This window comes from Medicago sativa, chromosome 6 (genome assembly GCF_051527215.1).
Source record: "Medicago sativa cultivar Bolivia chromosome 6, Bolivia_mono, whole genome shotgun sequence".
NCBI lineage: Eukaryota > Viridiplantae > Streptophyta > Magnoliopsida > Fabales > Fabaceae > Medicago > Medicago sativa.
The window spans coordinates 73,649,825-73,662,560 of NC_140754.1; the positions used below are offsets into that span (position 1 = coordinate 73,649,825).

A 12,736-nucleotide genomic window follows, 5' to 3' on the forward strand; every position below is an offset into this window, starting at 1 on the left:
GAAAATCGGTTGGATTAGAAAATTTTGATAGCATAAAATATGGTTCTGCACTAGATGATGTTGAACATTCCATGGGACGAAATCACAATGGGTGAGAAAATCAAACTTGGTATGAACTTTAAATTTTTATAAGAATTGTATATATCATTATGTTACATGGTGTTACTATGTATAGGAGCAACTATGTATTCCTTGCTTTTAGGTATGACCAAAATCAACTCTTGAATGTCATTTACAACACCTCCACTTTGCCCCTTGTGCAATGATGTGCAATATGCTACCATAAGGGCATTGAAGGCATGGAAAGAGAAGATTTATTGTCTTTGTTTTGTCTTTGCATTTGTCTATTTATGAAAAATTAGAATTCAATATGAGCACCTAAGATAAACTTAATATACCTACCTTGTCACTGTCACATATACATATCACATTAGAAGATTAAAATCTAATTTCTTGACATTGCCAACAGGTATTCATAAATAATGCATGGTATGGAATGGCTCTATGGTAGTGGTATTTATCTGCAGGATAATCCAGATGATTGTACCAATAAATGCATTTGGAAGATGACAGGGAGGAGAATATGAACATGTTCAAACTGAAATGCTTTCCTTATAATGTTGCATGCTGCTAAATCTCTTTGAGCCTTCATGCAACTGTTACTGGTTTTAACTAATTTTTGATCCTATATTGTTATGTTATACAATAACCATAAATTATCATCTTCTCTTTAGTTTGATTTGATGATATTTGCTTTGCAATTCCAGTTTTCCCCTCTCTGCATTGTTTTCACTTGGTGAACTTTGTAATGATTCAGATTATGACATTTGAAATTATGACTTTTTTGGATACATTTTGGAGCAACGTATCATTTTGGATTATGAGCTATGTATCAACCATTTGTTGAGATCTGGCTTCGATGTGTTGCTACGCATCATGCTACTATTTATGAAACATTATAAGAGAAGCATATCAGGATCTCATATAGAATATCTATTTATAATGATCCACAAGTCATGATTAAACCATATCGGGATCTTATTCATCGGCAAAGATATTTAAATTTGCGATTAGTTTTTGCCATCACCAGTGGTGCTTCTGGGTTAATTGATACACTTATTAATTGGCATTTGAATTTCAGAGGAGAAGTTAAGGAAAATTCAAACTGCACTGCCTCTTGATTTTTAGTTTCTAGACTTCTTTCAGGGATTAACAATTAACATGGTTGATAGTTGGTTTAACATTAAGTTCTAACAACTTCCAAGAACAAAAGTGTTTTATCTTGGTTTTTCGGATGTCAAACATTGATTACGTTTGAACCTTTTTAACCGGTGATATCTCATTTTTTCTTGGGAAGGGAAAAAGTAAGCAAAACCCTTAAGAATCGAGGTCCGGGAGTTGTTTTCGCTACGGGAAGGTGTTAGGCACCCATAACGACTATAGTATCCTATAGGAACCGTCTTTACTTTCTACGCGCGCGCTTTATTTTTAAATGCTATTTGAAAACGATATTTACACCTAAGAATTTACTAAGCCAAGAATTGGAGGGAGAAGAAAGTGTTTGAATTTTTATTTTATTTGAATTGATGGAGTTTTGATTCCTTGCCTACGTACCCTTTTAAGGGATCAAATCCACCGTAGTTCTCTTTCAAAAAATGTTTTTTTTTTTTGGTTGATTTTAAGTTTGAAAATTGGAATTTTGAAGAATGGAGATTGAGAGGCTTCATGAGCATTGAGATTTTAAGAAAAAAAAGTGGGGTTTGATTAGTTATTTTTGGAAACAAAGTCAAGTATGATTAATTTTCATTGAAATTTGATTAAGAAAATAAAAGGGAAAATACAATGGGGTTTTGACCCCCAAGGTTTATTTAGAAAATGGTTTGAATGATATTGTTCATATTTTTTGGGAAAGAGAGTTTTTCTAAGTGTAAACCCTAAGCATTCATCTAAACATTCAATCCTAAACATACATCTAAACATGCATATCCTAGCCATACATCTAGAAATATCTATGTGATGTGTGTGTATGTGTCGGTGTTTGTGTCGGTGTACATCATTAGAGTCCATAGTCCATATTACATCATTTGGCCTAGATACACACTACTTCCTTGTGAGAACTTAATCCCACACAAATCAATTAAAAGCAAAAGAAATGTAAAGAAATGGGATGAGAAAGTGTGATGGAGAATGTGCTCATGATGTATGAAACATGAAACAAGAAAATGTTAGTAGCATAGGGTAATATCAAAGAAAATAAGCAAGTAAAATATTAAGGCAAAGGCATAGAAAACTTCACAAAAACAAAACCAAAAAGTGCAAGAATACAACTAAAATTTACTCACAAAATGCAAGAATCCTATTGCCTAAAATTCTCACATTCTAATACATTTTTCAAAGGTTTAGAATCAGGTCTTAAAATGAGAATTAAGGCGACATGATGAACTTAACATTTTTAAAGTGAATTTTAGACATATATGCATTGTTTATTCACAAACATAACTTGCAAACCAAGCAACTAATCAAGACTAACACACAAGCAGCAAAATTGTACAAGTTGTCACGACCCAAAATTCAAAATCGTGACCGGCGCACAAACTAGAACAACCTAGTTCGGCAAGCCTATTGACGACACCTGACAAACTATAATTTAAACAATTCTCAAATTGATTTTCACTTCAAAATAATAACCACTGAAAATTCGACAGAGTATCCTCTGTATTTTCAACATTTCCAAGATTTTAATCCTGTCTATGAACCTGTATTCTCATCCAGAGTTTCAAAATGACATATTTACATCTTTGTACATCTCAAAATAAAACATTCCTAAACTCCAAATAGCTGCAGATACTCTGATTCAACATATACATAAGCAAAAGAGACATTCATCAAGGAAACCTACCACCAAGAGTGACACAGATGAACTTCAAGTCTACTAGCATCTTTATACTTAGCTGCTTGGAAATCTGAAAAAGAATAAAAAAAATGAAAGAGTAAGCCACAAGGACTTAGTGAGAGACAACAACCACCACCAACTAGAAGGGAAAACACACAAGGGCACGATCAATTAATTTTCTCAAATATAATTTTAATTTACAAAGCTAGTAACCGTATAAAAATATAATAAATTCACAATCAATTGTACCATGAAAATTCGAAAAACTTTATAGCTTTATCAAACCAATAAGACTATATCAAAATCCCAATGTCGTAAAAAGGTGAATCCAAATCCACAACTTTAAAGAAAATATCGAAATCATGCATAATGAAAAGGAATCGAAGTAATCAAATCCAAATAGAATATAACAATCCAATTTTAGTGAAAATATAAAAATGGGTGAGTCAAGAACTAGGTCCATCTCGTTGATAGCCCTCTCCTCCTAATGGTGGCCTTCCCATAGGGGCGGCTCCATCTAACGGATAGCTCTTTTCTCTTGACTCAAAACAAAAATGTTTTTAAATTACAGTAAACTCAATTTAGTGAAAACAATCAAAATGGGTGAATCGAGAACTAGCTCCATCTCGTTGATAGCCCTCTCCTCCTAATGGTGGCCTTTCCATAGGGGCAGCTCCATCTAACGGATAGCTCTTTTCTCTCGACTCAAAACAAAGTATAAAACATTTTCAATTAGGGAGTTTAACTCTCATTGATAGCCCTCTCCTCCTAATGGCGGCCTTTCCATTGGGGCGGCTCCATCTAATGGAGTAACTACCTAATTGAAATAACATACTAGGTGCACCTAGGTCGTCGTCATTATAACCATAATTTTCAAAACATCATTCTTAAAACACAATGCTAAAACCATATTTCACAACATAACGAAACTTGTTTCAAAATACGTATAATCAAAACTCAATCAAAAATCAATTACTTAGAATCATTATTAAATTCAAATCCAAATCAAAATCCACATCGCGTAAAATTAATATCAAACCTTTCAAAAACGCATATTTCAAAACCACGTTTTACAAGATCTCAACACAACTACGAAAATACATACAATCAAATTCTCCGTTTCAATTTCTCTACTTTACAAATCACAAGTAAAATCCAAATCGAAATGGATCGCATATTGATGACATTCTGTCATTACGTAATATTAGGGACTTATTGTGACATTTTGATAGAGTTCTTATGCAATTTCTACTGTTCTGGAGTGCAAAAAGCTTAAATGTTGAAGTCTGTTCGAAGGAAATCGCGCCACGCCAATTTCAAGCCGTGCTGCGATTTTTGAAGCAAAATTACATCCTCCCTGTTTGAGGGAAATCGCGGCACGCCTATATACATGGCGCGGCGCGATTTTGACGGGTCAGGCCCATGACTTCTATAAATACTGCACTCAATCTGAAGAACAAGGGTTACGATTTTGGAGAGCAAAGTGCGATTTTGAGACATCGGAGACGGCTAGAAGGGCGATTTCTTCATCCTTTTACCAATTCATGTATGTTTTAATTATTTCATTGATTATGCTATTTGTAAACTCGATTATGAGTAGCTAAATCTCTTAGAGATTAGATCCGAGATGAATCTTTGTAACCCTAATTGACACATGTTGCTGTAAAACTCTATTTTGTTTATGAATTCAATTCTAGTTTATTCAATTCAATTGTTCTTAATGTTTTTTATATCTTGATCACATATAACTTGATTTCGTGAGAATGAATGACCACTGACCATGGCTTTCAACTTAGACCTAATTGAATTGTTCTAATAAACAGGGTTAGTCTAGGAATAGATAATCGTTTGTTAGTGATAATAGGTTAACGTTCGGTAAAACCTTCAAGAATTATTAGACCACCTAAGGAATTAGGGGCTGTATTTTAAGAAGAGGGTCCTAACTCAAGGGATTGATTAGGGCTAATTTGTTAATCATCGTAAACTAGAAGAGGGTTCATAACAAATAGGTGCAGTAGACCAATTAGGGGAACTTAGAGGATTCGACGGATCTGATCTCATCTTTCTCTCATATTTTCTTAATCAAATCTAATTTCTTTTATTTGATTTCATAAAATCAAACCAAATCTTCTGCCTAGTGGCAAAACAAAATAAACTTTACACATCCTAATTATATAACGAAATTGAATTATTGAAGTTAAAAACAGTCCTCGTGGGATCGATATTTTTACTACTTCGATAGTATTTGGTGCACTTGCCAATCATCTATCACATATTAATATCGAAAATCCAAAGAACATATATCTCAAAACTGTATTTCTTCATTTCTCAAAACTCATGTCATAGTATAGGCAACCAACCCTCAATTTCAAATCTTTTGCTCAATAAGTCATAGTTAATCCAAATAGAGTATAATTAAATTTAATGACTTTGAAATTATATAATAATGACGAGAAAAATGTTCAAAAGGTGTGTTCCCCAATTTGATAAATACTTTAACATATAAAATCATAAAAATAGCAATAATAACGATATTGAAAATAAGCGATAATGATCGTCATCAACTCACAGATATGACGAAAGAACTCAATTCCTAGCGATGCCTTTCCAATAACCACCAGAGCAATTTCCACCGAATCACAAACATTCTACGGAGCTTGTACATAGTTCCGTTTGAACCCAGACTCCATTTCTGCACCTCCTCGCTAGGCGAGGTTTCATGCTCGCTCGGTGAGCTAACACAATTAGACTCATATTCTGCACAAAATCTGCATCTGACCTCTTACTTCAAAATTATCTCCAGACCTCAATACTGAACCAAAATTAGTGAAACTGGTACTAAAACGTCCGTAATTTCGTTAGGTAACCATAGCATTAAAAATCACTTGATTCCAAGTTACAGAGAGAAAGTTATTACTGTTTTAATGGAGCCATGTTCCAGAACCCGTGACCAAATTTCCAGCAGAATTTTACCAAACTTCAATTGGGTTTTCTGAGTTCGGTTCTAATCCAAATCACACAAAATTTATATCCGATTTGAAGGGAATTACGTGCAGAATTCATAAATCCCAGGATTACTCGCTTCTGATCAGCACAGTAGAAGATACGACCCACATAACAGGTTACGACCCAAATCACTCAACCTGTCCAAACAACTTGTAATTCCTACATCAATCTCTGATTCTTGCTTCTATTTCTAGTTTTTTTCACTCAAACAGAAATAATACCGCTTCTAGCAATTTTCTTGAACCCTAACCAAGCTTCACTCTTGATTCTACTAGTGCCAATATGCATAACAGAGTTAAACATACACACAAGTTATTTCTAGTTTATATCCAAGCTTCCTACTACCAAAATAGTGCATAACCCATACCTGTAGAGCACATGCAGTCCCATATGTGAGTTAAACCAACTTCCAATTCAGTCCCTTAGAGATATAGGCTCGGCAAAGAGAGTTTGAGAGAGGAAAGGGATGAATTGAAAGAGTAAAGTGGTAGAATATCACAAGGATCATGATGTTTTATTTGCTTGTTGATATCTCATTGATTTGGATAATTGTGGTGATTGGTGATTTTTGAGAGGTTCACGTGAAAGAGGGAGGAAAGAGAAGAAAGTTTTTTTTTTTTTTTGGTGAAGGAAGAGTGTAGAAGAATGGAGATAAATTGTGGATTTTTCCACTAAAAAAAAAAATCTTGAGTGCCAAGATTACAATTCTACCCCTTGCTTAAAAAAAATCTCATGGATGAATATTACATTCTACCCCCTTAAGAAAATTTCGTCCTCGAAATTTAAAGTTTACCTGCTAATAAATACAAATAATTCTCCCACACTTTCACTTTTATTCTCAAACATATATTGTTACTAACTGATTCTTTTTGACTGACTAAATTAAACTGCACAGGTACCAGCCACCATTGACGTTGAATACTTCCTTAAGAGAATTCATTATAAATTTCACATCATGCCTTTCCTTCTTCGTACGCTTCATTCCTCCATGGTCCTATCAATTTTACCTAGTCTAAATCTTAACCAATAATGCCATTGAATGATCAAGCTAAAATTGAATCCCCCTTTTCAACAAGTTTTTGTAGCCCTTTAATTATAAGTCTCTTTATTCCGACTAAATGAGTAAGACTACCCATGTACTTCCTACTTAAAGCATTTGCAACAACATTTGTCTTTCCAAGGTGATACAAGTCTTTGCAATCAAAGTATTTAAGAGAACTCCATCCACCTTATTTGTCCTAAATTTAAGTTATACTAAGACCTTTTTGGTTGTTATAAATCTAAGAAAATCCTTTCATATTGCTAATGCCTCAAAATCTTAAGAGCAAAATTATTGTTGACATATTCACTCATGTGTAGGATCGCTTAGATCATGCCTTTCTTTACTCTTGGAATACACAAAAATGTCATCACTAAACAATATCACCCACAAATCTAAGGTTGAAAAATCCAATTCATCAATCCATAAAAGGCGTTGGAGCATTAGTAAGTCTTAAAGGTATAACCAGGATTTTACAATTCTCGTAGCATGTGCGAAAAATTGTCTTTGATGTATGTTCACTCTTAATATCCAACTAGTGATACCCCTACTTCAATAAATCTTGGAAAACACTAAGCTTCTTGAAGTTGGTCAAACAACTAATAAACGTATGGTAAATAATATGTATTCCTAACTATCACCTTATTCACTTGTCTATAAACTACACACAATCACTCATATCTATCTTCCTTACTTATAATCAATACCATTAATCCTCAAGGAAATGGACTTAGGTCAATAAATCTCTTCTTGAGAAGGTCTTGTGGTCAGTCCCTTAACAACGTAAGTTATTCTAGGTAGTTCGATAAAGAGGTATGGAAGTGGGTTGAGTAGTAGGAACCAAGTCTATAGAGAATCTAATCTCGATATCCGGTGACAATCCAGGAAGTTCCTCAGGACAATATCAAGAAACCCAAATGTTTTTAGAACTTTTTTATAATTCTTCACTCACTTGTATATCCCTAATCAAAAACAATTATCCTTGACAACCTCTCTTCAATAACTTGTTAGAACCTAAACTTGAGGTTAAATAATATGGTACCTAACCAGATTTTCCTCAAAAGGATAAAAGTGATTACCCGATATCTCAACTTTCACTACTTAGTTATAATAGGGTAAGGTGGCTTACTAGACAGACAACCAATTCATACTCAAAATCCTATAAATTTGTACTAACACGACTATGTTAATGCATGACTAAATAATAGTTGTGTCGTAGCTACCCATGATGAACACTCCTAATATAGCATACTTTACCACATTGAAATCATACCTTTTCATCCTTGAAACAAAATATTTCCAGAGTCGAATCAACCATTGTAGAATCAAAAGTAATATAAGGAAAAGTAAATTACCTACATGCCCCATGATCTACTCAACACTTTGCGTTGTGCCCAAAAGTTTGTCAACTAAAACTATCTATTTATGTTATTTATATTTATTGTTCCTAATAACCAAATATAACTTCACCATCATGCTAAGAAAAATCTATGTATAATCATTCAACTCATTTCATGCAAATATTTGTCTACTACATCCCCTAAGCGTTTGTTGCCTAATATGAAGTGTTATGCTTTAAAACCTCCGCAAAGTAGCACAATTAGATCTAACCACGAATCCAATTAAGCATTCCCTTAATTTTATAATGAACCACTTGACACTCATCTCTACTATGATAGGGTGGGGAGTTCATTGAAAGCTTAATAAGGCCGGTTTTGTACTCTAAAACTGGCATGAACTCAGTTTGGTCCGATCTTTCACACTCTTGAGGAAATTCATCTCCAACACTTTCTAAAAGAAAACGAGTCATAAACACTTGAGATGTCTCACTTCATCCCAACAGAGGTTATCCTACTTGTTTTCCACGTGTAAATATATCAAACTAGTCATATACCATACCTTCCAACTTATATTATGTCAACTCCCACATCCTTATATCCACCTTTAAATGAGAGCATCATAATTTCATTCATAACCTATCTTGACCGTCAATAATTCATTATATCCACACACATAGTAGACATATAAAAGGTAAAGGTTTAAGTTTCATGAATTTTTCTATATCCACATTGATCTCTCTAGATGAACTTTTCTTGTGGTTCGAAAACATTTCTCTGTGCCTGATTACCATGTTGTTATTGTCCAACAATTTGTTACACAAGCCATTGTATTCCTTGTAAGCCAACAATAATCTCTATCATCATTGGATTTCTTTGCATTTCTCTAGGAACCTCGACATCAATTACTCCTACAACTCAATCACGTTTGTCAACATAAATGCTACGTCCTTTATCATTTTATTTAAGTCAACCATGAGAACAGCCCGAATGACGACCTATTTGACTAAGGTTTTACGGTTCGGCTTTAAATTCGCAAGGAACCAATTTCCCTTCTAGTGGATATCTTGTTAATGGGTGGCACCCTCACTAAATAAAAGAAAATTGACCAAATATAGGACTAGGCGACAAACAAAGTGAGACAATTCAAAGACCCAAAAGAAATCATAAGATTGGACAACAAGTGACACTACCATAGAGTGCTAATAGCTTTTGCAAATAAATTGTGCCGCGGTTCACAATTCATTAGCAAAAATCTATTACTACTCTATGTCTGCAGCTATTAAGACCTACAACCAGAGCTCTGATACCAACTTTGTCACGACCCAAAATTCAAAATCGTGACCGGCGCACAAACTAGAACAACCTAGTTCGGCAAGCCTATTGACGACACCTGACAAACTATAATTTAAACAATTCTCAAATTGATTTTCACTTCAAAATAATAACCACTGAAAATTCGACAGAGTATCCTCTGTATTTTCAACATTTCCAAGATTTTAATCCTGTCTATGAACCTGTATTCTCATCCAGAGTTTCAAAATGACATATTTACATCTTTGTACATCTCAAAATAAAACATTCCTAAACTCCAAATAGCTGCAGATACTCTGATTCAACATATACATAAGCAAAAGAGACATTCATCAAGGAAACCTACCACCAAGAGTGACACAGATGAACTTCAAGTCTACTAGCATCTTTATACTTAGCTGCTTGGAAATCTGAAAAAGAATAAAAAAAAATGAAAGAGTAAGCCACAAGGACTTAGTGAGAGACAACAACCACCACCAACTAGAAGGGAAAACACACAAGGGCACGATCAATTAATTTTCTCAAATATAATTTTAATTTACAAAGCTAGTAACCGTATAAAAATATAATAAATTCACAATCAATTGTACCATGAAAATTCGAAAAACTTTATAGCTTTATCAAACCAATAAGACTATATCAAAATCCCAATGTCGTAAAAAGGTGAATCCAAATCCACAACTTTAAAGAAAATATCGAAATCATGCATAATGAAAAGGAATCGAAGTAATCAAATCCAAATAGAATATAACAATCCAATTTTAGTGAAAATATAAAAATGGGTGAGTCAAGAACTAGGTCCATCTCGTTGATAGCCCTCTCCTCCTAATGGTGGTCTTCCCATAGGGGCGGCTCCATCTAACGGATAGCTCTTTTCTCTTGACTCAAAACAAAAATGTTTTTAAATTACAGTAAACTCAATTTAGTGAAAACAATCAAAATGGGTGAATCGAGAACTAGCTCCATCTCGTTGATAGCCCTCTCCTCCTAATGGTGGCCTTTCCATAGGGGCAGCTCCATCTAACGGATAGCTCTTTTCTCTCGACTCAAAACAAAGTATAAAACATTTTCAATTAGGGAGTTTAACTCTCATTGATAGCCCTCTCCTCCTAATGGCGGCCTTTCCATTGGGGCGGCTCCATCTAATGGAGTAACTACCTAATTGAAATAACATACTAGGTGCACCTAGGTCGTCGTCATTATAACCATAATTTTCAAAACATCATTCTTAAAACACAATGCTAAAACCATATTTCACAACATAACGAAACTTGTTTCAAAATACGTATAATCAAAACTCAATCAAAAATCAATTACTTAGAATCATTAGTAAATTAAAATCCAAATCAAAATCCACATCGCGTAAAATTAATATCAAACCTTTCAAAAACGCATATTTCAAAACCACGTTTTACAAGATCTCAACACAACTACGAAAATACATACAATCAAATTCTCCGTTTCAATTTCTCTACTTTACAAATCACAAGTAAAATCCAAATCGAAATGGATCGCATATTAATATCGAAAATCCAAAGAACATATATCTCAAAACCGTATTTCTTCATTTCTCAAAACTCATGTCATAGTATAGGCAACCAACCCTCAATTTCAAATCTTTTGCTCAATAAGTCATAGTTAATCCAAATAGAGTATAATTAAATTTAATGACTTTGAAATTATATAATAATGACGAGAAAAATGTTCAAAAGGTGTGTTCCCCAATTTGATAAATACTTTAACATATAAAATCATAAAAATTGAAATAATAACGATATTGAAAATAAGCGATAATGATCGTCATCAACTCACAGATATGACGAAAGAACTCAATTCCTAGCGATGCCTTTCCAATAACCACCAGAGCAATTTCCACCGAATCACAAACATTCTCCGGAGCTTGTACATAGTTCCGTTTGAACCCAGACTCCATTTCTGCACCTCCTCGCTAGGCGAGGTTTCATGCTCGCTCGGTGAGCTAACACAATTAGACTCATATTCTGCACAAAATCTGCATCTGACCTCTTACTTCAAAATTATCTCCAGACCTCAATACTGAACCAAAATTAGTGAAACTGGTATTAAAACGTCCGTAATTTCGTTAGGTAACCATAGCATTAAAAATCACTTGATTCCAAGTTACAGAGAGAAAGTTATTACTGTTTTAATGGAGCCATGTTCCAGAACCCGTGACCAAATTTCCAGCAGAATTTTACCAAACTTCAATTGGGTTTTCTGAGTTCGGTTCTAATCCAAATCACACAAAATTTATATCCGATTTGAAGGGAATTACGTGCAGAATTCATAAATCCCAGGATTACTCGCTTCTGATCAGCACAGTAGAAGATACGACCCACATAACAGGTTACGACCCAAATCACTCAACCTGTCCAAACAACTTGTAATTCCTACATCAATCTCTGATTCTTGCTTCTATTTCTAATTTTTTTCACTCAAACAGAAATAATACCGCTTCTAGCAATTTTCTTGAACCCTAACCAAGCTTCACTCTTGATTCTACTAGTGCCAATATGCATAACAGAGTTAAACATACACACAAGTTATTTCTAGTTTATATCCAAGCTTCCTACTACCAAAATAGTGCATAACCCATACCTGTAGAGCACATGCAGTCCCATATGTGAGTTAAAACCAACCTCCAATTCAGTCCCTTAGAGATATAGGCTCGGCAAAGAGAGTTTGAGAGAGGAAAGGGATGAATTGAAAGAGTAAAGTGGTAGAATATCACAAGGATCATGATGTTTTATTTGCTTGTTGATATCTCATTGATTTGGATAATTGTGGTGATTGGTGATTTTTGAGAGGTTCACGTGAAAGAGGGAGGAAAGAGAAGAAAGTTTTTTTTTTTTTTTGGTGAAGGAAGAGTGTAGAAGAATGGAGATAAATTGTGGATTTTTCCACTAAAAAAAAAAATCTTGAGTGGCAAGATTACAATTCTACCCCTTGCTTAAAAAAAATCTCATGGATGAATATTACACAAGTAATATCTAAAAATTCCAAGAATCACATGACATGTATCTTAGACAATTTATCAAGAATTGGAAAGGGATTTAGACAAATTTTATGAAATTTTTCATATAAAAACAAGAAATGAAGCAAGAAAAATATACTAATATTTTTATTAAG

At 34.0% G+C, this 12,736-nt stretch overlaps 1 long non-coding RNA gene across 1 annotated transcript; it reads right to left on the reverse strand.

Annotated features, from left to right (window-relative positions):
- Positions 1–2,646: 2,646 nt before the first annotated feature.
- LOC146916770 (uncharacterized) lies at positions 2,647–12,486 on the reverse strand. The gene is made up of 3 exons (XR_015015270.1): positions 11,402–12,486; positions 5,463–9,999; positions 2,647–2,963 (listed from the first exon to the last, which is right to left on the reverse strand). It is a non-coding gene; the product is annotated as an uncharacterized LOC146916770 (long non-coding RNA).
- Positions 12,487–12,736: the final 250 nt, after the last annotated feature.